Here is a 23,794-nt window from a genome sequence, read left to right as displayed (position 1 = left end):
TGGTCCTAGATCGGCTGTTTGCAGGCAAACGCCGCTGTGCTATCTCTCCGGGCCCTCTACCCCCGTTTTTAATTCCACTTACAGGAATCTACTTTGGATAACGTTTTCTAGCTTTTTTGTTGTTGTTGTTGTTGTTGTTGCTAAAACTAAGTTCTTGGTTTTGTTGATTTGTCATCGTTATCCCAATTGGTATCCTTTGTATTTTGTAGCAAGATTTTTGCATTGGCGCATTAAATCAGAAAAAGCATAGGCACAGAAAGGAGTTTCTATCCATTAAGGATGGAACCTCAAGCTTTTCTTAGAACAGGGAGGTTCTCCATCTGAAACATCATGGTAATTTGACTTAAGCTTCCATCACTCAGAGATAGGCCAAACTTTCCTGTACCTTGTAGCTTATTTTCGGATTTAGCATGGCTTTCTGCATGGATTCTTGTTAAGAATGAAGATTCAGAGAACATAAAAACTGGCTAAGCTTTGCAGAAGCCGGGTCCCCTGTTTGTGACATCAGGCTGAGAAAATCCACGAAACTACGCCTGCCCAGTGGGCATTGAGTGCTGCCTCTGTGTATCTGTCTACTGTCCTCTTGCGTGAACCTCTTGGGAGTGGGCCGAAAAGAGGCTCCAGCTTGGCTTCGCTACACGGCCGTGCGCTCTTTCTAAGAAAAGAACACCATTGCAACAAGAAGAAAAAATCACATTAAGAACTGTGCTGGATCACAGAAGCAAGCATTTCTCTCTGGACTATTTTCTCTGCTGAGTGCTCGGGCCTAAGGTTTGATCCTGTGTGAGGCTTCATCCACGGAGGACTCCCCTCACTTAGAGGCAAGTCGGCCCATCCAGAAAGGGCGGAGCCAGAGGAGTGTGGTGCCTGCATCATATAGCCAATGAATACCACCACAACACATAGAAAAACCCACAATACAAGTGTGACAATGGGGAAAAAATGCAGGCCAGCATCAGACATAGAGAATGAAGATGACAATTCTGATGACCAGATAATGACCAACCAACTAATTAACCTCTCAGATAAGGACTTTAGACTAGCAATATGGAAGATCCTCAACAAACTCAAAGAAACCATGGATCGAGTTGAACAGAACACTAATAAGAACCAAGAAAATATGCAGATAGAAATCACAAAACTCCAAACTGAAATAACATGTCAACTAACAGGTCTGAAAAAGTCAGTAAACGAAGTGAATGACAAAATGGATAAGCTCTGGGACAGGGTATCAGAAGCTGAGAATAGACTTGGTGCTGTGGAAGATGAGATACATAACAATTCCATACAGCAGGAGAGATTGGAAAAAAAACTTAAAGCAAATGAACAGACAATGGAAAAATTAGTCAAAGAATGGGAACAGATGAAAATAGAAGCCTATGATAAGATCAACAGAAACAACTTAAGAATCATTGGAGTCCCAGAGACCCAGGAAGACAATTTCCAGGAAGAATCAACAGTCAAGAACATCATTTGAGCCCGGAGAGATAGCACAGCAGTGTTTGCCTTGCAAGCAGCCGATCCAGGACCAAAGGTGGTTGGTTCGAATCCCAGTGTCCCATATGGTCCCCCGTGCCTGCCAGGAGCTATTTCTGAGCAGACAGCCAGGAGTAACCCCTGAGCAATGCCGGGTGTGGCCCAAAAAAAAAAAAAAAAAAAAAAAAAAAGAACATCATTAAAGAGAAACTTCCAGAGCTAAAGAATATATGTGATCAAATCCTGCATGCTCGAAGAGTACCAACCAAAAGAGACCCAGAAAAACCACCCCAAGACACATCCTAGTCACAATGACAAATCCCACAGATAGAGACAGAATTCTGAAAACAGCAAGATCAAAAGGGGAAATTACGTTCAAGCAAGCATCCTTGAGATTTACAGCAGACCTGTCACCAGAAACACTCAATGCCAGAAAGCAGTGGTGGGATATTGTGACAAGACTAAATGAAATGAATGCTTCACCTAGAATACTATACCCAGCAAAACTCACTTTCCAGTTTGACGGAAGAATACATGGTTTCACAGACAAAAAAACAGCTCAGAAACTTTACAGACTCAAAACCAGTCTTAAGAGAAAAACTGAAAGACCTAATTTAAGACAAGACTAACCAAAAGACACACCAAATTTTGATATAAAGATGGCATTAAATCCCAGGACAATTCGTTCTCTCAACGTCAATGGACTAAATGCACCAGTCAAGAGACACAGAGTGGCTAAATGGATCAAAAAACTCAATCCAACCTTCTGCTGCCTACAAGAAACACACCTGAATAGTCAGAACAAACATAGACTCAAAATAAAAGGCTGGAGAAAAATTATCCAAGCAAACAACACCCATAAAAAAGCTGGAGTGGCCATACTAATATCAGATAATGCAAACTTTATACTGAGGAAGGTTGTAAGGGACAAAGATGGACATTTTATATTAATCAAGGGGTATGTAGAGCAGAAAGAAATAACTCTCCTAAACATATATGCACTGAATGAGGGGCCAGCAAAATATTTAATACAACTGTTGACAAATCTGAAAAATAATATCAATAACAACACAATAATTGTGGGGGACCTCAACATGGCTTTGTCAACACTGGATAGGTCAACCAGACTGAAACCCAACAAGAATATACAAGATCTGAGGTGAGAAATGGAAGAAAGAGGCCTAGTGGATATATATAGGACACTCCATCCCCAGAAACCTGGATACACATTCTTCTCCAATGTACATGGGACATAGAATACATGCTGGCACATAAGACATACCTCCATAATATCAAGAGGATAGAAATTTTGCAGACTACCTTCGCTGACCACAAGGCTCTGAAATTATTTCTGAATTCCAAAGGGACTCAGAAGAAAAACTTTAACACCTGGAAGTTAAACAGCCTCATGCTCAATAACCAGTGGTTCTGAGATGAAATCAAGGAGGAAATCAAAAGGTTCCTGGAAACAAATGACAATAAAGACACAAACTATCAGAACTTATGGGACACAGCAAAAGCAGTACTGAGAGGAAAATTTATAGCTTTGCAAGCACACATCAGGAAGGAAGAAGGAGCTTACCTGAGTAGCTTAATGACAAAGCTAATAGAACTAGAAAGTGATCAACAAAAGGACCCAAAAATAGGAAGACAGAAGGAAATAACAAAGCTGAGAGCAGAAATCAACGAAGTGGAAACCCAAAAAACAATCCGAAAGATCAACGAAAGCAGAAGTTGGTTCTTTGAAAAAATAAACAAGATTGATAGACCACTGGCAAACCTAACAAAGAAAGAAAGAGAGAGAAACTTGATAACTCGTATTAGGAATGAAAAAGGAGAGATCACTACTGATCTGACAGAGATTCAAAGGGTAATCAGAAACTATTTTGAGAAACTCTACGCCACTAAAAATGAGAACCTGGAAGAAATGGATAAATTCTTGGACTCTTATAATCTTCCACGATTGACGGAAGAGGATGTAGCATATCTAAACACACCCATCACCATGATGAAATTAAAACGGTAATCAAATGTCTGCTGAAAAACAAAAGCCCAGGCCCAGATGGATTCACTAATGAATTCTTTCAAACTTTCCAAGAGGAACTACTACCAATCCTGGCAAGACTCTTTCATGAAATTGAACAAACGGAAACACTTCCAAATAGCTTTTATGAAGCCAACATCACCTTGATACCTAAACCAGACAGAGATGCTACAAAAAAAGAAAATTACAGACCAATATCGCTGATGAATGCAGATGCAAAGATCCTCAACAAAATCCTGGCAAATAAGATTCAATGCCTCATTAAGAAGATGCACTATGATGCATTAAGTGGATGCACTATGATCAAGTAGGTTTCATCCAAGGAATGCAAGGATGGTTTAACATCCGTAAATCTATCAACATAATACACATATCAATAACAAGAAAAATAAAAACCACATGATCATATCAATAGATGCAGAGAAGCATTTGATAAGGTCTAACACCCATTCTTGATCAAAACTCTCAGCAAGATAGGAATGGAAGGAACCTTTCTCAATATAGTTAAGGCCATCTACCACAAGCCAGTGGCAAATATTATCCTCAATGGAGAAAAACTAAAAGCCTTCCCTCTAAATTCTGGCACAAGTCAAGGCTGTCCTCTCTCACCACTCCTATTCAACATAGCACTGGAAGTACTTGCTATAATGATTAGGCAAGAAAGAGATATCAAGAGAATCCAGATAGGAATGGAAGAAGTCAAGCTCTCACTGTTTGCAGATGACATGATACTCTACTTAGAAAACCCTAAAGACTCTACCAAAAAGCTTCTAGAAACAATAGACTCATATAGCAAGGTGGCAGGCTACAAAATTAACACACAAAAATCAATGGCCTTTCTATACACCAATAGTAATAAGGATGAAATGGACATTAAGACCACAACCCCATTCACAATAGTGCCACACAAACTCAAATATCTTGGAATCAACTTGACTAAAAATGTGAAGGACCTATACAAAGAAAACTATAAAACTCTGCTCCAAGAAATAAGAGAGGACACGCGGAAATGGAAGCACATACCCTGCTCATGGATTGGCAGGATTAACATAATCAAAATGGCAATACTCCCCAAGGCATTATACAGATTTAATGCTATCCCTCTAAAGATACCCATGACATTCTTCAAAGAAGTGGATTAGGCACTTTTGAAATTCGTTTGGAACAATAAATACCCTAGAATAGCTAAAGCAATCATTGGGAAAAAGAATATGGGAGGAATTACTTTCCCCAACTTTAAACTGTACTACAAAGCAATAGTTATCAAAACAGCATGGTATTGAAATAAGGACAGGCCCTCAGATCAGTGGAATAGGCTTGAATACTCAGAAAATGTTTCCCAGACATACAATCACCTAATTTTTGATAAAGGAGCAGGAAATCCTAAATGGAGCAGGGAAAGCCTCTTCAACAAGTGGTGTTGGCACAACTGGATAGCCACTTGCAAAAAATTGAACTTAGACCCCTAGCTAACATCATGTACGAGGGTAAAATCCAAATGGATTAAAGACCTCGATATCAGACCCAAAACCATAAGATATATAGAATAACACATAGGCAAAACACTCCAGGACATTACAGGCATATTCAAGGAGGAAACTGCACTCTCCAAGCAAGTGAAAGCAGAGATTAACAGATGGGAATATATTAAGCTGAGAAGCTTCTGCACCTCAAAGGAAATAGTGCCCAGGATACAAGAGCCACCCACTGAGTGGGAGAAACTATTCACCCAATACCCATCAGATAAGGGGCTAATCTCCAAAATATACAAGGCACTGACAGAACTTTACAAGAAAAAAACATCTAATCCCATCAAAAAATGGGGAGAAGAAATGAACAGACACTTTGACAAAGAAGAAATACAAATGGCCAAAAGACACATGAAAAAATGCTCCACATCACTAATCATCAGGGAGATGCAAATCAAAACAATGATGAGATACCACCTCACACCACAGAGAATGGCACACATCACAAAGAATGAGAACAAACAGTGTTGGCGGGGATGTGGAGAGAAAGGAACTCTTATCCACTGCTGGTGGGAATGCTGTCTAGTTCAACCTTTATGGAAAGCGATATGGAGATTCCTCCCAAAACTGGAAACCGAGCTCCCATACGATCCAGCTATATCACTCCTAGAATATACCCTAGGAACACAAAAATACAATACAAAAACCCCTTCCTTACACCTATATTTATTGCAGCACTATTTACCATAGCAAGACTCTGGAAACAACCAAGATGCCCTTCAACAGACGAATGGCTAAAGAAACTATGGTACATATACACAATGGAATATTATGCAGCTGTCAGGAGAGATGAAGTCATGAAATTTTCCTATACATGGATATACACGGAATCTATTATGCTGAGTGAAATAAGTCAGAGGGAGAGATAAATGAAGAATGGTCTCACTCATCTATGGGTTTTAAGAAAAATGAAAGACATTCTTGCAATAACAATTTTCAGACACAAAAGAGAAAAGAGCTAGAAGTTCCAGCTCACCTCAGGAAGCTCACCACAAAGAGTGATGAGTTTAGTTAGAGAAATAACTACATTTTGAACTGTCCTAATAATGAGAATGTATGAGGGAAATGGAGAGCCTGTTTAGAGTACAGGCGGGGGTCGGGTGGGGAGGAAGGAGACTTGGGACATTGGTGATGGGAATGTTGCACTGGTGATGGATGGTGTTCTTTACATGACTGAAACCCAAACACAATCATGTATGTAATCAAGGTGTTTAAATTAAAAAAAATAAAAAAAAGAAATTGATATATTTAGTTATATATCACAATATAATAAAGTGTTGGGGACTGTTTGGAATAATTAAAAAGCCCTCTCACTAATCAAAATGGAGTCTCTGAAAGTCTTAGCCAAAGTGCTTACAAGCTGCATGTGGCCTTTCTGCCCTTGGATCCAAAGAAATAGAAATAGCCTAGAGCTAGGGAGTCACTAGGCTCCAAGATGTCCTTGTAAAGACAGGGGTCAAAAGGCCCAAGCTGAGATTAGATTTTGTATTTTGTTGCTCAATGATAATGTGAATCTCTTGACTGATGATAATCTTATTAACCTTGGAAAATCAAGATGTTCCCCTGGAAAGTTACAGCCACTCCTATTACGCCTAGCCCCTACTCTCTTTGTTTTGCATTGCCTATAAAAGGTCTATTTTTTCTTTTATTAAAGGGACTCCAGATCGGAACCCTTCGTCTCGAGTCTCTTTATTTCCCAGTCCCTCTTCTATTTCAGGCCGGATTCTTCTTTGAGAACTGTGAATTACTGACGTGGTCCCCAGCTTTACCCACTGGTCAGGGTCCCTGGTGGACCACAATAAAGTACTTTAAAATATTAAAAAAAAAAAAAAAGAATGAAGATTCAGATTAGAAAATCTTTTTCTTCCCCCATGCCAAAAAACCCAAGTAACCATCATCGTGATACTGCAGTTTTATCCCCAGTGGCATTCTGGGTGCATCTACCATCTTCCAGAAATGGGATCAAAACTGTGCCCCATAGGGGGCCGGCAAGGTGGCACTAGAGGTAAGGTGTCTGCCTTGCAAGCGCTAGCCAAGGAAGGACCACGGTTCGATCCCCCGGCGTCCCATATGGTCCCCCCAAGCCAGGGGCAATTTCTGAGCACTTAGCCAGGAGTAACCCCTGAGCATCAAATGGGTGTGGCCTGAAAAAAAAAACCTGTGCCCTAAAGACTAAGTTATGGGCTTTCATTGCCATCCTGGTTATGACTTGGCTGACTTCTCTGATAGGGAGTATGGGATTTCCCTTTTCCCATTGGGGACTGTGGAACATTCAATCTGATTTACGACAATATCACAATGATTAGGGAACATACTTTGCATGGCCAGATTCTACCTAGCACCACAGGGTTCCTGAAGCATTGCTGGGTGCCAGCCTGAAAGCCCCCAGGCACTACTGGGGGGGCCCAAGTATCCCCAATATTATAGGTCTGAGCAGCACCACATATATCAATCCTTTACACTGACCTGGTTGGCCAAAAACTGTCTCTGTGCCCCTGGACCACCTAAATGTGGGAGGCCATGACCCACCAAAGAACCAAGAACTTCAGAAGACAGTGAAACAAAATAGGTTTATATATGAGAAAAAAGAAATCCCAATAAATTAAAAGATGGAATTACACAACCCCAAGTTGAGATGTGGGCAACTTCATATAAATTGTGTAGGGCTCCCTTAGCAAGGTTGGTTTCATAGGCTTTCTCCAAGCTGCCCAGATTTGGGGTTTTTGGAGTGTCCGTCACTGGGATGCTGTCAAGGATTGACTGTGGCTTCCTTTTACAGTCTTATCACACTCCTTTTATGCATCTAATTTTCTTTGGGGGAGTGGTTTTACCCGGTGGTGCTCAGGGGTTACTTCTGCTGAGGGATTACACCTGACAGGCTCAGAGAACCATATGGGATGCTGGAGATGGAACCTGGGTAGGCTTCTTGCAAGGCAAATGTCGTATCCATATATTATCAAGATATTTTCTTGAAGGGTCCTATACTTGACTTTGAACTTGCTCCCATCTTGTTGGGAGGTGGTGGTAAAAATTATTTTTTCAGATCACATCATTTTATAGCTCCCTGAAACCCAATGCCTAACCCTTCCCACCTTTCTTCCCTACCTCCCAGTATGAAGGCTCTTCTGGCAGGATGGAACTGATGTCTGAGAGTCAGAACAGGACACACTCATGTATTTGACAGGCCGCCGTCAGAGGGCAACTTGCCTCTGTTGCCTGCCAAGTCTCAGACACCAGCCTATCAAATTGCATCCATAAGCGGCACTGAGCTGCAAAGGCAATCACAGTTAACACTGCTTTTCATGGAAAAACAGGTGGGTTTCAGAAAGCTTACTACAGAAGAAGTATGTCATTAGCAATGTATTGGTTACACATTGAAATGATATTCCTTAATTAGGTTGAACAAAGAGATCTGTTAAAATGTTCACCTGCTTTGTCTTACTTACACATATAGTTGACATTTAATTTGCTGAATGGTATGTTAAATACTCTGTAAAACCTCAGCAGAAATGACATAGCTCCAATGAATTGATTCTACAGGCTTTTCCCAGAACAGATAGAGATGTGGCTTGCACATGTCCCCTATCTCCTATTACAAAGAGGCTGGACCCAGAGGTCAGGCTCTCATATCAAATTCAAGAAGCTTAAAAGGGGTTGAGTATAGGCCCATGTTCCTAAAGGTAATTAGTGGGGTTATAGCCAGATGTTCTCAAGCGCTTCTTTTTTTTGGGGGGGGGGGTCACATTTGGTGGCGCTCAGGGGTTACCCCTGGCTATACACCAGAAATTGATCCTGGCAGGCACAAGGGACCATATGGGATATCGGGATTCAAATCATCGTCTGTCCTGGATCGGCCATGTGAAAGGCAAATGCCCTACCATGGTGCTATCTCTCTATTGCTTCTAAACCCACCAGGCCTCCCAGAGGAAAGAATTTGTCTTTTAAGACATACTTTCTTTCATGCTGGGAATCTGCACCTCAATTTTTTACATGCATGAGTCTTAAAGGAGTCCCTTCTTAGGCAATGCACACACAGTGAACAGGGGAGATGGCTGATTTATGTACTCAGATCACACTGAAGCAACAAAAATTCTCATTCTCTAAAACAGCTGACAGCTGAAATATTTTCTTCACTAGTACATCCATCTTAAATTTTCAGAAATTTTATTTGTATGTCTGCATGTGCCTGTTGTTTCTACCTTTATATTTGGCTCCTAGAACAATTAGAAATTAATGTATAGTTCCTCTGCTAGATTAGTTCCCCAGTCTATACATGTATATATATGTGCATATATACAATCTTTATTATTGATAGTCTCTCAAGTAAACATATTTATATTAGTTACTCTAGATAATATAGCTAGTGTATAAAACATCAACCTAGTTGTATGTCATAAGAAAATTGTGTACAGGGCCCGGAGAGATAGCACAGCGGTGTTTGCCTTGCAAGCAGCCGATCCAGGACCAAAGATGGTTGGTTCGAATCCCGGTGTCCCATATGGTCCCCCATGCCTGCCAGGAGCTATTTCTGAGCAGACAGCCAGGAGTAACCCCTGAGCACCGCCGGGTATGGCCCAAAAACCAAAAAAAAGAAAATTGTGTACATTATTAGAAAGCCAGATCATCTGACTTACTTTTTATATGGCTTTTTGAAATACCATTATTTCATTACAATTCATTAAAGCTTGTCATAATTATTTTGCATAATTGTAATTTCAAATTCTGTAGTTAACATCCATAAGCACAATATGTAACTGAATTTCATTTTTCTGACCATCTAAAACCCCCATTATGGCAGAAAACCTAAGTCTTATTCATTTACGGTCATTGTTTTAGAACAATGTCTAAGAACTAAGTCTTATTCATTTAAGGAAGGTCATTGCTCTAGAATAATTTTTGTACTTTATCTAATTCAAGCTTCTCCACTTTTGTCCCTTCTTCCTGGAAGGTTTATTATTATTATTATTATTATTATTATTGTTATTATTATAATACCATCATTTACCAAGTTGTTCTAATACAGCTGTTTCAGTAATTCGTGTTCCAACACCTATCTCGCCATCAGTGTAATCATTGCTCCTTTTACCAGTGTCGTATTTCCCACCTGCCACCTTAACCTACCCCTTGCAGCCACAAATTTGCTTCAAATTATTTGATACAACACAAAAACAAATGGAACTACAAAAAATTACATCAATAAAAGCCAATTTATTTATTATTATCTCTCTCAATGGTGCTATTAAAGTCAATCAGGATTTACTGGACTGTATAGTACTAGTTGAGCCTTCAGTTATTGTTTTTTTTTTTCCCCCTTGTTCTTCTTGGATTGACACTAGGTTCAGAAAGTAGCTCCAGGTGTGGCCCTCAAGAGTCTGCAGTAGCCAAGGCCAGGTAGGGGTTAAAAAGTTGTTGTGGGTTGATCCACTCCTACCTGCAGTCAGAATCGCCTTCTGTTATTGTTTAGAATCAGGGGTCCTCAAACTTTTTAAACAGGGGGCCAGTTCACTGTCCTTTAGACTGTTGGAGGGCCAGATTATAGTAAAAACAAAAATTATGAACAAATTTCTATGCACACTGCATATATCTTATTTAGAAGTGAAGACACAAAATGGGAATAAATACAATATGTGGCCCATGGGCCATAGTTTGAGGACCATTGGATTCATCTGAGTTTGGTAATCTATCAACTTCCCCCATCAGATTTTCTGTGATACTACTGGTCTGACAGTACACAATTTGAAGGTGTCACACAACAGCATATGCAGCTTGGAACTATAAAACTGGACCGGTTTAGTGGCTTGGAAGTTTGATGAGGTTTAGTAGAGAAGCTGGGCAGTTGTATTTTTTTTCCCCTATGCCATACTGCATGGTGCACTGGTCTTAATCCCAAGTCACTCAGAAATGACTCCTGGTGGGTAAAGGTTACTGTATAAGATGCCAGGGATTGAACCTGGCAAGCTGGGATGATTCTGTGGGAGGGTATCAGTCGTGGCTACAGACTGCTGTGACTTCAGACAGAAAGAAGTTTGCCAACACCATTCTAAAAAGGCCTGAGCTGTCATCTTGTACCAGTTTACCTGGGAAGATTTGGCAGCATTATGTTCTTTTTGCAATGAATTGTGAAGCTGGGAAGGTGTGAGTGGGGGTGGTTAAATTTCTAAAGGGCTATCGTCTCAACACAAGGGAGGGGTGTTGCATTCATAATGGTCCATTTGCTTGATGGTAGTCATCACTTCAAGATGACATAAGCCTTCCCAACTCACCTCAGAAATTCTGGTGTTACAGGGGTACCCTTTATCATCCGTATATTGGCCACTAAGTTTCCTTCAGAGAATGGTCTCTTAGGACTACCACTCCTTCCTTATACTAAAGAATCCCCTCAGATACTAAACACCTTTTTCCTGGAATTTTCTTAAATTACCAGCACAACTTCTTTTTGTACTGTAGTGTTTTTTCTCAGAACAAATAGGCAAATGTTGGTTTCCTAAATTGACACAACTTCCATTCCTCTCAAGACAGCTGCAGTAATGCTTAGCCATCACCCCACAATCTTGTTCTATGCAGCAGTAATTCCTTCTCTGAACCCCCTGTCAACACTACCCCTAACTAATTCAGATCTGGTTACCGTGGTCCTCAGAGAAGAAGGCATAGAGCTCTTCTTCAGTGCACTCTCAGGTGACTACAATCTCATTCCTTCTTACCTTTATGCTTACTGACAAAAGACTTTTTGATGAAAAGTTCATTAGGCATTTTCATCTCATTGTCAATTCAGATTTATGTCTCAACAGATTTATAAAAAATTCCAAGACATTTAAAAACCATGTTTCTGCAGTTAGTCTTCCAGTTTTGGGAGCCAAAATCAACAGTAATTTATTGTTCAGCCATTGCTGAACTGTGCTCTTCATTCAACCCAGGAAGCAGTAAGCTTTCTTGGCCTAACAAAACTAAAACATTTTATTAAAATGAGTGATGGGTCTGGAAAGACCCTACAGCAGGTAGGGTATTTATCTTGCATGCAGCCAATCCAGGTCCAATCCCCAGCATCCTACATAATACCTTTGAGCCCACCAAGAATAATTTCTGAGTTCAGAACTAGAATTAATCCCTAGCACTTCCAAGTAAGGCCCCAAAACCAAAAATATGTGTGTGCTGAACACATGATGGGCATTTGGAGCATGGATTGGGGAGGACTCCCTGTACTCCCACCAATGCTATCTACCTGAAACTGCTCTAAAACACAAAAGATGCTTAATTCTATACCAGGCCTTATATTATGTACTGTAGGAACTCAGTAGGCCTCCTCAGCAGTCCTTTGTTAAAATAGAAAATGCCATAAAGCCCCTTTGAACTGAACATAAGCATAACCAGCCTTTGAACCTTTCTTCAAGCTAAAGGGGGGGGGGCAGCACCTGCCACCCTGAGGATCCTAAGTTAATGGCAGAAGTGGAACAAAGCCTTCCAGCCTCTAAGCCAATTTACTCCCTTATCCCACCAACCCACATACTGTAATGCTCTGCTCTAGTTATCTGTACATTTTTTCTCAATAGTGGAACTACATAGTGGAACTAATTTGCAAGCATTACAATTAGTTTGTTATGCCATTCATAAGTATCCCATTTCTTATCCTTTCATTTAACTACACAAGAGTGCTAGGGAACCAACTACTGAGATACAACTGAGGTACTAGATTATACCTGCCGAGACCAAATCAAGCAATGAAACCATGTGCCAGAGCAGAATGTACAAACTGGTATTAAGCCTCCACTCTTATGACAGTTTAGTCAAATCAACCACAGAAAAAATAGCCTAAATTAAAACCACATTAAATATACAGATCCCATGCAAGCAAGATATCTGAATCCCAAGTCAGGAAATAGATAACAAGCAAATGCTACACAGAAAGCACTACTATCAGACAGCCTCTGCTTCTGTGTTTCCCCCCAAAACTGAACTGCAAAGTAGAAAACACAAGAAAACGGGCCTGGAGAGATAGCACAGCGGCGTTTACCTTGCAAGCAGACAATCCAGGACCAAAGGTGGTTGGTTCAAATCCCAGTGTCCCATATGGTCCCCCGTGTCTGCCAGGAGCTATTTCTGAGCAGACAGCCAGGAGTAACCCTTGAGCACCACCGGGTGTGGCTCAAAAACAAAACAAAACATAACAAAAAACACACAAAACAAAGTAGAAAATACAAAATGGCTGCAGCAAAGAACTTGGAAAATTATATCAAAGATGATAGGTAGGAAAATGAGGAATGCTCTGCCGCCTCCCAGAAGCCCCAAGAGCCCCACTGCTCACCCAAGCGCCTTTGCTGCTGAATCCCAGGCGTTACTTCTCTCCAGCCACAACGACCTGGCCCTGGTCCTGAGGTGGCTTCACCACAGCTTCACCACAGGGACATCCCCTGCGTGACTTCTGCAGTGGCTACACCAGCCTGCACTGCCCGAGGTGAGGCCTTGTCGGTGTCCAGGTACCACCAATGATGTCTCACGTGGAGGTTTTGGGTTCTCTATTTGGGGCTTTGTGCTCAGGAGTCACTCCTGGAGAGATTCTGGGACCCTATGGTGTCCTGGATATGAAACCCAGGCTGGCTGGGTGCAAGGCAAGCACCTTGCCCATTATATTATCTCTCCAGCCCCAAGGTGACTTTTTTCTTACATTTAATTTTGTTTTTATGGCTTCAGAGCTATAGGAAACTGTGCTCATAGCTGACTCCAGGTTCTGCACTCAGATTACTCCTGGCAGTGCTCAGGGGACCATAGGTGGTACCAGGGATTAGAACTGGGGTTGATCAGGATTAGGCAAGTACACTCGCTCCTATGTCATTTCTCTGGCCATTAGATTTCCTTTTTGTTGTTGTTTCTGTTTTTTGTTTTTGGGTCACACCGGCAGGGCTCAGGGATTATTCCTGGCTCTGTGCTCAGAAGTTGCTCCTAGCAGACCCAGGGGACCATATGGGATGCCGGGCTTCAAACTGGGGTCCATTTTGTGTTGGCCATATGCAAGGCAAATGCCTTACCACTGTGCTATTGCTCCGACCTACATTATATTTATTTTATAATCACAAAGGCACTTCTAGAAGTTTCTATCAGCTCTATACTCTGGGTCACTCCCACAGTGTTGGGGGTATAAAATATGGAGCCAGTCGGGGCCGTGCGGTGGCGCTAAAAGGTAAGGTGCCTGCCTTGCCTGCACTAGCCTTGGACGGACCGCGGTTCGATCCCCCGGTGTCCCATATGGTCCCCCAAGCCAGGAGCAACTTCTGAGCGCATAGCCAGGAGTAACCCCTGAGCGTTACCGGGTGTGGCCCAAAAACCAAAAAAAAAAAAAAAAAAAAAAATGGAGCCAGTCAAACCAGGGCACCTACATGCAGGACACATGCTCCAGACTATTGAGTTGTCTCTAAGGCTTCACACGGGGAGGCTGCTTGAATATGGCTTCTGGGGGAGAACCAGACCTACACAAGTAGTCACATGAAAATTTATCAGAGTGAGCCATACAAAGTGCTATGACATGGATTGGGGAGATGGGGACGAGGCTTTATGACAGAAAATTGTCACAGGGAAAAACGGACATTATGAAAATCTCTGAGCCTATGGGGTATTTGTTGTACCTAGGGATCAGGGGAGTCAAAGTGGCCACATATCAGCACCTGCTCAAGCTAATGAACCAAATATCCCCAGTTCTAGTCGGCCTACACCCATGCCAGACACAGGAGCATGACGCCAGTTGCCTCACTTTGGAGCAGATTAAACTCAACCACGTAGGTGTACCTCCTAAACTGAGCTAGAGCTGGTGACCTCCATCCAAGGTAGCTGGGCTGGCTGGGCTGGGCTGGGCTGCACTGCAGGGTAAAGAGCTCAGCTGAATGCTGTGAAAGTAACCCAACCTTCTCCTACCTCTAGCTCTGAAGGAGTCTAAGAACCTGGCCTGCCTCATCAGTGGTAGGGGCAGGGAGCCACTCACTAACCAGCAGCCTCGCTGTGCTTGTGTTTCTACCATCTGGGCATCCACTCACTGACACTTATATATACCTGCAGCACGCCTTGGTGAGAACAAAGCACATCTGCCCCTCAGCATACTGGGTTCAGACCAGGTGGGAGTAGGAAGGAGAGATGGGGTTCAACAACCAAGACTAGCTCCCTGGTAGGGCCAGCCCAGCGCTTGCTCTAGGGTTTGAATGGATGGAGGTTTCAGGATACTTTTAGACTCTGTCTACATATTGACCCATAGTCACATGACCCCTGTCGTTTCCGCAGGGCTGAGAGCACAAGGAAGGATGCCCACACTATGTCAACATCAGTGGGCTGACCAGCTTCGGAGAGGTGAGGACAATGGCTCTAGCCCTGTCCCCATGAGAACACCTGTGCCCTGCCTGTTCCACCAGGAAAGGCACATATATGTACACCCCACCCAATTATGTGTATCCTGGACTCGCCCACCTTGCAGACGGTAGTGACTAAAATAAACTGGGCATGATGGTGAGCTTGTCCCATGTCACTGACATCATGGCCCTGCAGGCCGTAGAAGTGTCCCCCAGGCACATGACTAAGCTGCCTGGGGTGTGTGCAAGGACACACATAACATTCTGCATGACATCCTACAGCTGCTGGTGAAAGCTGGACTGACCTGTTAGACCTAAATTCCACCATGCCACCTAGATCCTGGATCCCTCAATTTCTATGAACCCCACACTGAACAGCTCCGCCACACTCCAGTCTCAGGTTTCTTGAAGCCTGAGGGTTGGGGATTTAAGGGAATACTTTAGACCAAGGGCTAAGAACCCCTCAGCACACACGCATACAAATAATGCCAACAAGCAGAGATTCCATTTACACACAGTTGGAGGATATGTTTCTGACTGGAACAAGACTATGACCAGCTCTATGGGTCCATTTTAATTTTTTTGGGGGGGGTCTCACCTGGCAGCGCTCAAGGGTTACTCAGAAATCGCTCCTGGCAGGTTCAGGGGACTATATGGGATGCTGGGATTCGAACCAATGACCTTCTGCGTGAAAGGCAAACGCCTTACCTCCATGCAATCTCTCTGGCCCCATTTTAATTTTTGATTTGGGGGATTTGTTTGTTTAGGGACCAATCATGGTGATGTTTGGGACTTTTTCCCGAGTCTATGGTCAAGGACTGTGGCAAGACTTGACATCATACTGCTGCTGGGGTTCAAACATGGGTCAGCATGTACAAGGCAAGAACCCTACCACTGTACAATCTATCTGGCCCCAGAACTAGCCTGTTTAAGAATTGAAAAAGAGCTAACTTGTCAGGTGTGGTTTGGCAGTGACCTGGAGATGGTGCCTAGCTTCTCTGGCTCCATTCAATTCCTCTCTATTCAGCTTGAATTTCCCATCAAGTCCTGGCAGGTTTGATATCCAAGTCCTAAGGAAAACACATGCACTCATCACTGAGTCACTCATCACACATACACATATACAAATACATACACACAGCATCTCCCTTTTTCTCTCTGAAACGTTGGGATTTTTTGGACATTTTTTGGCTTTCTTGTTGGATTTTTCTTTCTCATTAGTTTTTGGGGCACATTAGTTGAGTTTCAGTTCTTACTCCTGGCACTACTGATAGGAAGAGCTGGCCACATGGAGTTTCAGGGATCTAACCCTGTCAGCTTCATGAGAAAGATTTTATTCCCCAAACCAAACCTCCTCTTTGAGCCTAAAAACATCTTCATTTGTTGGAGCAAGCAGGGGTTTCTTTAGGTTATACCTTATTTTAACTAAAACAATGATCTGCCTGGTTCCTTTGTATATTAGTTTACAACTTGGAATTACCCTCAAACAGAGATTGTTTTGCTTCTAAACCTGGGTGGGACTTGCTCAGGATAGTTAAGCCCTCTGTCCTTATTGCCCCACCCAGGGCTGGTCTCTCTACTCAATCAAAATGGCACTTTTGGCAGGAAGCTTGCTTTCCATGTGAGGAAGATGACTGACAGGCTACATGTGTTTTAACCTCAGTCTGGTCTGGATTATTTCTTCCACTACTCTGAGTTACTGGGGTTGGAGATATAGTGCATGGGGTGATCTTACAGGTTTTACTCATCTCTAGCTCAGGGAGTTTTTCAGGGTCTCCCGTGTCCCCTTAGGTCATCTGCTGCACTGGTCCCTCTGGACCAATGGGTGACCTCTGGCCACCTGGAAAATTCCTAAAGGTGAAGCCACCATATAGGGGGCAAAAGTGAGAAAAGTCTAGCAAGACCTAGAGTTATAGCACAAGGTTGGGTGTTTACCTTGCACAAAGCTAAAGGAATTTGATCCCTGACATCCCATATGGTCTTTCTAGCACAATCAGGAGTGATTCTGGAGTGCACAGCCAGAAGTAACCCCTCAGCATGCTTAGATGTGGTTTCCAAAAACAATACTAAAACAAAACAAAACCACACCAAAAAAACCAAAAACAAACAAACAAACGAAAACCTCAAGGGACTGGGGTAAATGGACATCCACCCATGTTTTTTTTTTTGTTTGTTTGTTTTTTTTTTTTTGTTTTTGGATTTTGGGTCACACCCGGTGGTGCTCAGGGGTTACTCCTGGCTGTCTGCTCAGAAATAGCTCCTGGCAGGCACAGGGGACCATATGGGACACCGGGATTCGAACCAACCACCTTTGGTCCTGGATCGGCTGCTTGCAAGGCAAACGCCGCTGTGCTATCTCTCCGGGCCCCCATGTTTTATCTTCCCATTAAGCCACAATAGTATCCAATGGCACCGTCCCTTTTGAATGGGCACCGCAAAATTGGAAAATATTAGATATTAAGAGGAGTGATTATCTGTTAGAAATACTCAGGGATTTCTTGTTACAGGGAGCCTTCAAACCTGAACATTTGCCATAGTGACTCGAAGTAGGCTTTAGTCACCTAGACATGGGCCATGGTGGTGGTATTGTCACTGAGGGGTATAATAGTTTGCCATTTTGTTTGATAATATTTCATCATTTTTGTACTTTATGTTAAAATGGGCTTGTTTTCACATGAATTCCCTAGGAGAATTCTGTTTTGTAGCACATTTGACCTCTGCCAGCATCACTTGATGCCATGGCAGCTCCAGTGGAGTCCGAGACATGGTGAAAGCCATGTTCTCAGACCTTAGGCAAAAGCTTAGTCTCCTGGAGCAGTCGCAGGGAGTCCCAGAGTAAGAAAATATTCCCCACGTCATGCACTGCTTCTGGGAACAATGATGATTGTTTTTCTTACTCCATGCTACAGTAACCTGGGAACACTGGGTTCTATAGAAAATCCATAATATAATTAGTTGAGAGCACATTAATAATTTTATGAATCACAAAGAAACTTCCAAGAGTGATTTTTTAGAAAAGAAGTCTTTAGCAGATAATCAAGGAATTTTGCTTAAAAGCTATCACTAATATTCTGTGCTTAAAAGCTATCATTAATATTTTAATAGTAATAATAGTAAAAATCATTTAGCCATAACATTGAATCAGTTATAAGTAGGAAAGTCTCTGATAGAAGAATCTGGGGAAAAGCCCATAGCATAAAACGACTTGAAGGACTGTGACAGATTCATATGAGTGTCCCTATAATAAGGCAGAAATAGATCAGGTAAAGGAAACAGGATTTCTTATGTCCTTATGTTCCCAAGAAAAAGCAAGGCACACAATGATTATATCTAATACAGGGCAAAAGATGGGAAACACCTACATATAGGACTAGACTATGGCCCACTTAGATTAGGATTAACTACACCTGACCCCTTATCTTATACAGGAGTGTATGATGAGGCTGGTAACAGAGGAGTGGTGCATGAAGAAAAAAAGAGTGTCTTATTATAAATTGCCCCTTTTAGAAATATTATTAAGAGCAATGCCTTTTTAATTTCATCTTACACAAGAATAAAAGGATTTACTAAAAAGGCAAACAGAGAAGGCTGTGGAAGGCTTGGACCAAAGCAGTACACGGTTGGAGAACTAAACCAGGACCCCCGGACATAGATTTAAAATGGTGGATTTATAACATTTTAAATATAATAAATATTCTGCTCACAACTCAGGCTGGGCAGGTTTCTAAAATCAAGTAAAGATTAACCACATTAAACATTAGTCTTAGGTCATATAGTTAATGTAGACAATCGCAAGGGTGCCATTGTTTATAAATAGTAAGACTCGATCTGACTCTTGATAAGGCCAGCATGCCTAAAAAATTGCTAATATGTGTTAAATATATGTTGGAATAAGGAACCTGTAAATTGATGTATTTTGTTTTTTTGTCAATATCCTGCTGTTAGATGAATAAAAAACCTAGAGAAATAAATGCAGTTGCTCTGTAGCTGAGGCACAAGCCAGAGCTCTTAGCCATTTTCCAGCACGCAGGACTTCGAGTCTTTTATTACGAAGACCCCTTGCCCATCTGTCTTCCAAGGACGACCCGAGTGCTGCCCTCCAGCGGCTGAGCGGTCTGCGGCAACTTGAGACTCTGAACTGGTCCAAACATTGCTATCAGTTGAACACTGAAGCCCCTTGTCAAGTCTTGTTGTTTCCCATACAACCAGTGTCCAAGGTAGTCCCTGGACAGTTTGGTTTACTGACTATAAAGGGTATCGAAGGTCAGTGTTCCAGGAATCAAAATTCAAGTAGGATGTGCAAAGACCTTGGCTTAGCTTTTATTCTCAACTGGAAACTTTTCTGTCCTGTCCACATACCCAAACCTCAGCTGTAGTTCAGACCCATCTGCATAAGCCTCCCCTGATGAGCCAGCATACACATAACTGCTGCACTAACTGTTCACTTAGGTCAGCCGTCCAACCTAGGTTTTAGGTTGATGTCAACCTGAAAATGTAAGTCATACATTCCCCCCAGAAATGCAACAAGGGCAAGGTTGGGCAGATCGGAATGAGTGTCCTCATGCCTCTGAACTGTGTGACCTCACTGGCGGAAGTGACTTGTAGAATTCCGTTGCCATGACACCACCAATACCCAAACTTGGTATCCTTGATAAGACGTTCATTTCTCTTGGAGAGACCAGTTTGTTGGGTTGCCTGAGACAGATGGTATCTTTTAAAGACCTGAACTGAAAGGTGGAGGTGGGCGCAGGTGGGGGCTGGCACCCTGTAGAGCGGAGTCCACAAGCAGAACCCCCATGTCCTAAGTTCCGCACCCATATCAGTTCCCTCAACCCGCAGCAAAACCCCCGGGAACCTGCAGCCCCGAGCCCTGTGGGGACCCCAGAGACCGACGGTGGAATCTTGAGACAGCCTTGCAGGGAGCAGAAGGCGGCAGCCGGAGCTGAGCGAGCCCGAGGTCCCGGGGGCTGGAGAGAAAGCTAGACCCGGAGTACTCTGGCAGCGCAGGCCGCAGGCGGCAAGCCCGGAACGCCTCCTCGCGGCCACGCCGCACCGCTCCGCTTCGGTTACGGCATCGCGTGCAGTTTGCCAGCAGCCGTTCCGCAGGCGGAACGACCCCGTGGCGCTTCCCGCCCCCTCGATGTCGCCTGCTGCCCCTCCCAGAGCGGCCAGATCTGAGCCTCCGCCCTACCTACTGCCAGGCTAGCAGTTCATCCTGAACTTTCGCCTGCCTCCAGGGTCCTACTGCTGGCGCTGGCACTGATGGCGGCGCCGGTTCACCGCGCCCAGTCCACGCGACCGGGAGCCCCAAGTCCAGGAGCCGCAGCGTGGGACCATGCCGCCCAGTCTGCGGGAGCACGCCCGTGCCCAGATGCAGGACTTCCCGCTCATGGACGTTTGCGTAGAGAAGGGCGGTGCATGAAAGTTTGCAGCAGGGGCAGGCTCACTCCTGCGCGAGCAAGACAGGAGGGCTGTCTGAGCAAGTGGGCTTGGAGGCGGTGTGCCCCACACCAGCTGACCTTCCTTTCCACCCCGCACCCCCTGCTTGCGCGCGGTCCCCAAGTGGGCTAGGCCTGCCCTACCTCTTCCCACTGGTCCCAACGGCTCACTCACTCGTCCGCCTTACTTCCCCTCCAGCCACAACCACCTGGCCTTATTCCTGAGGCGGCTTCACCACAGCCGGCTGGGGGACGTCCCCCTGTGACTTCCGCAGTGGCCACACCAGCCTGCACTTGTCGGTGTCCAAGTACCACCAATGTCTCACACATTGGTGTGGTTTTGGGGTTCTCTATTTGGGGCTTTGGGCACAACCAGAGATGCTCAGGTTTACTCCTGGCTTTGTGCTCGGGAGTCACCTGGAGATTCTGCGACCCTATGGTGTCCTGGATATGAAACCCAGGCTGGTTGGGTACAAGGCAAGCATCTCCGGCCCCAAGGTGATTTTCTTATATTTAATTTTGTTTCTATGGCTTCAGAGCAATAGGGAACTGTGCTCATAGCTGACTCCAAGCTCTGCACTCAGATCACTCCTGGCAGTGCTCAGGGGACCATAGATGGTACCAGGAATTAGAACTGGGGTTGATCAGGATTAGGCAAGTACACTAGCTTCTATGTCATCTTTCTGGCCATTAGATTTCCTTTTCGTTGTTTTTGGGTCACACCAGGCAGTGCTCAGGTTATGCCTGGCTCTGCGCTTAGAAGTCGCTCCTGGCAGGCTCAGTGGGGGGGGGACCATATGTATTGTTTTCCAGATATTTTAATAAAGGTATCTAGATTAAGCAAAATTACAAAACAAATCTGCATTATAAAAGTATGATCTAAATATGCGAAAGAGAAAGAACACTGGGACAGTGGTGAAGAGATTTTGGTATGTGGTGGTACAAGTATAAAGCCATATTAGTGCAACATTCCCATGACCAATATCCCAAGTGTCCTTCCTCCCCACCCCACACAGGCCTGCACTCTAGACAGGCTTTCTATTTCTCTCAGTCACATTCTGTTATAGTTCTCAGTGTAATTATTTCTTTGACTGCACTAAACGATCCCTGTGATGAGCTTTATGTCGAGAGCTGGACCCTCCAGTCCTCTCTCTTGAGAATCATTACACAAATGTTTTTATTTTTCTCAAAACCCATAGATGAGTTGCACTGGTGAAGGATCGTGTGTGTGTGTGTGTGTGTGTGTGTGTGTGTGTGTGTATTAAAAAAAAAAAAAAAGGCCTCCCAATTCTTACCACAGGCTGTGTTTTTTACACTGATTGTATAGAAAGAGGAGGTACAGGGCCGGAGAGATAGCATGGAGGTAAGGCGTTTGCCTTTCATGCAGGAGGTCATCGGTTCGAATCCCGGCACCCCATATGGTCCCCTGTGCCTGCCAGGAGCAATTTCTGAGCCTGGAGCCAGGAATAACCCCTGAGCACTGCCAGGTGTGACCCAAAAACCAAAAAAAAAAAAAAAAAAAAAAAAAGAAAAAAAGAAAGAGGAGGTACAGTAAATGCACCCCATATACACCTCAACCCAGGCCCTTTGCCTGGTCTGTATTGTGAATTGGGGGACAAAAAAAAAAAGAAAAAGAAAACCATATTGGTACTATTAAAAAACCATTTAATTTAAATTATCTTTAATCTACAATTAATCTACTTTAAATAATCTACAATCCTGTTCTAGCCAACATCACTTTCACTTACTTGTTCTCTTCCTGAGCTTTCCCCAAGTCAGTGTCTAAGAACTTGGCACAATTTTATAACTTACAAATTTCAAAGATTTGCAAATATAAGCCCAAGAGATACTGTACATAATCAAGTATAAGACGAGTTTTTCCCCTGCACACAATTTGTCCAGAAAACCCCAACTCAGTTTATACTTGGGTCATACAGATTATTTCAGTGTGTGCGCACCCAATCAAATGCATGTAGTCTCCAGTGGTGGTCTGCTGTCTGCTGGAGGGGGCGGTGCTTCAGTTCAGTCCACAAGTCCAGGCTGAGCTGAAGAGGAAGTGAACTGAACTGAACTGGATGCCACTGAACTATTTAACCCACAAAATTCTGCGCTTTGTATGAGACCCACAGGAGTGATGAGGATATCTGGAACTCAGTTATGATGCCAATGTCTATACTGATACCCTCATATCAGATACAGCTGAAGCTCTGTTTGGACATACAGATGATGAGGAGGAATCCAGTTTTGAAGGATTTTAACCTTTGTGATTTAGCTTGATTACCTGTTAAGCTATAGTTTTCTGCACTTTCAAAGTTTTTACCAGTGGCTGCTGCATTTTCCACCTTGGCTTATACTCAAGTCACTAAGCTTTCTCAGGTTTTAGGGTAAAATTGGGGGTCGGCTTATACTTGGATCAGCTTATACTTGAGTATATACAGTAAGTAGTACAACAGACTCAATCCCAGCATCCCATATGGTCCCCAAATACCACCACCAGAAGTAATACCTAATTGGAGCAAGAATCCAAATATTGCCAAATTTGCTCCCTGACTAAAAATAATAAACAAAAAGCAACCTGCTTTTAAAGGACTGTACTGCATAAAGCATCGTAGATGTCATATCCAATTATTAATTCAAAGAAATTTAAAAGCTTCTAGTAGCCAAAGTAGAACTTGTGCAACACCAACCTTTGACTTTCCTTTCATAGGTACTCTACAGGGTTTGGGAATAGGAAGGGAAATTACACTGAATTTAACTTTTACCATTTCACACTGATGCCTTTCCATAATTTTACTGTTCAAGTTGGAGGGGAAAAGTAGTTACCCCTATACATACTGTGATGAGCATAATAAATGCTCAAGCTAATCTTGGAAACTAAGAAAAGATAAAAAGGTTTCAACGTCTAGTTAAAAGGACAAGCAAATATTATGGAGCATGACTTAAGTAGGTAAAATTGTGGAAAGACACAAATGCATCTATAAA

General features: G+C 43.1%; 1 protein-coding gene and 2 pseudogenes across 1 annotated transcript in view; 2 read left to right on the top strand and 1 right to left on the bottom strand.

Moving 5' to 3' along the window:
• OSBPL1A (oxysterol binding protein like 1A) overlaps window positions 1-23,794 on the bottom strand; it is a 455,856-nt gene that overhangs the window by 264,138 nt on the left and 167,924 nt on the right. The window lies entirely within an intron of this gene.
• On the top strand, window positions 22,091-22,168 carry LOC126005299 (uncharacterized; annotated as a pseudogene).
• LOC126005288 (uncharacterized) lies at window positions 22,280-22,433 on the top strand (annotated as a pseudogene).

This window comes from Suncus etruscus, chromosome 3 (genome assembly GCF_024139225.1).
Source record: "Suncus etruscus isolate mSunEtr1 chromosome 3, mSunEtr1.pri.cur, whole genome shotgun sequence".
NCBI classification, from domain to species: domain Eukaryota; kingdom Metazoa; phylum Chordata; class Mammalia; order Eulipotyphla; family Soricidae; genus Suncus; species Suncus etruscus.
This window is presented reverse-complemented; position numbering and strand designations above follow the sequence as displayed.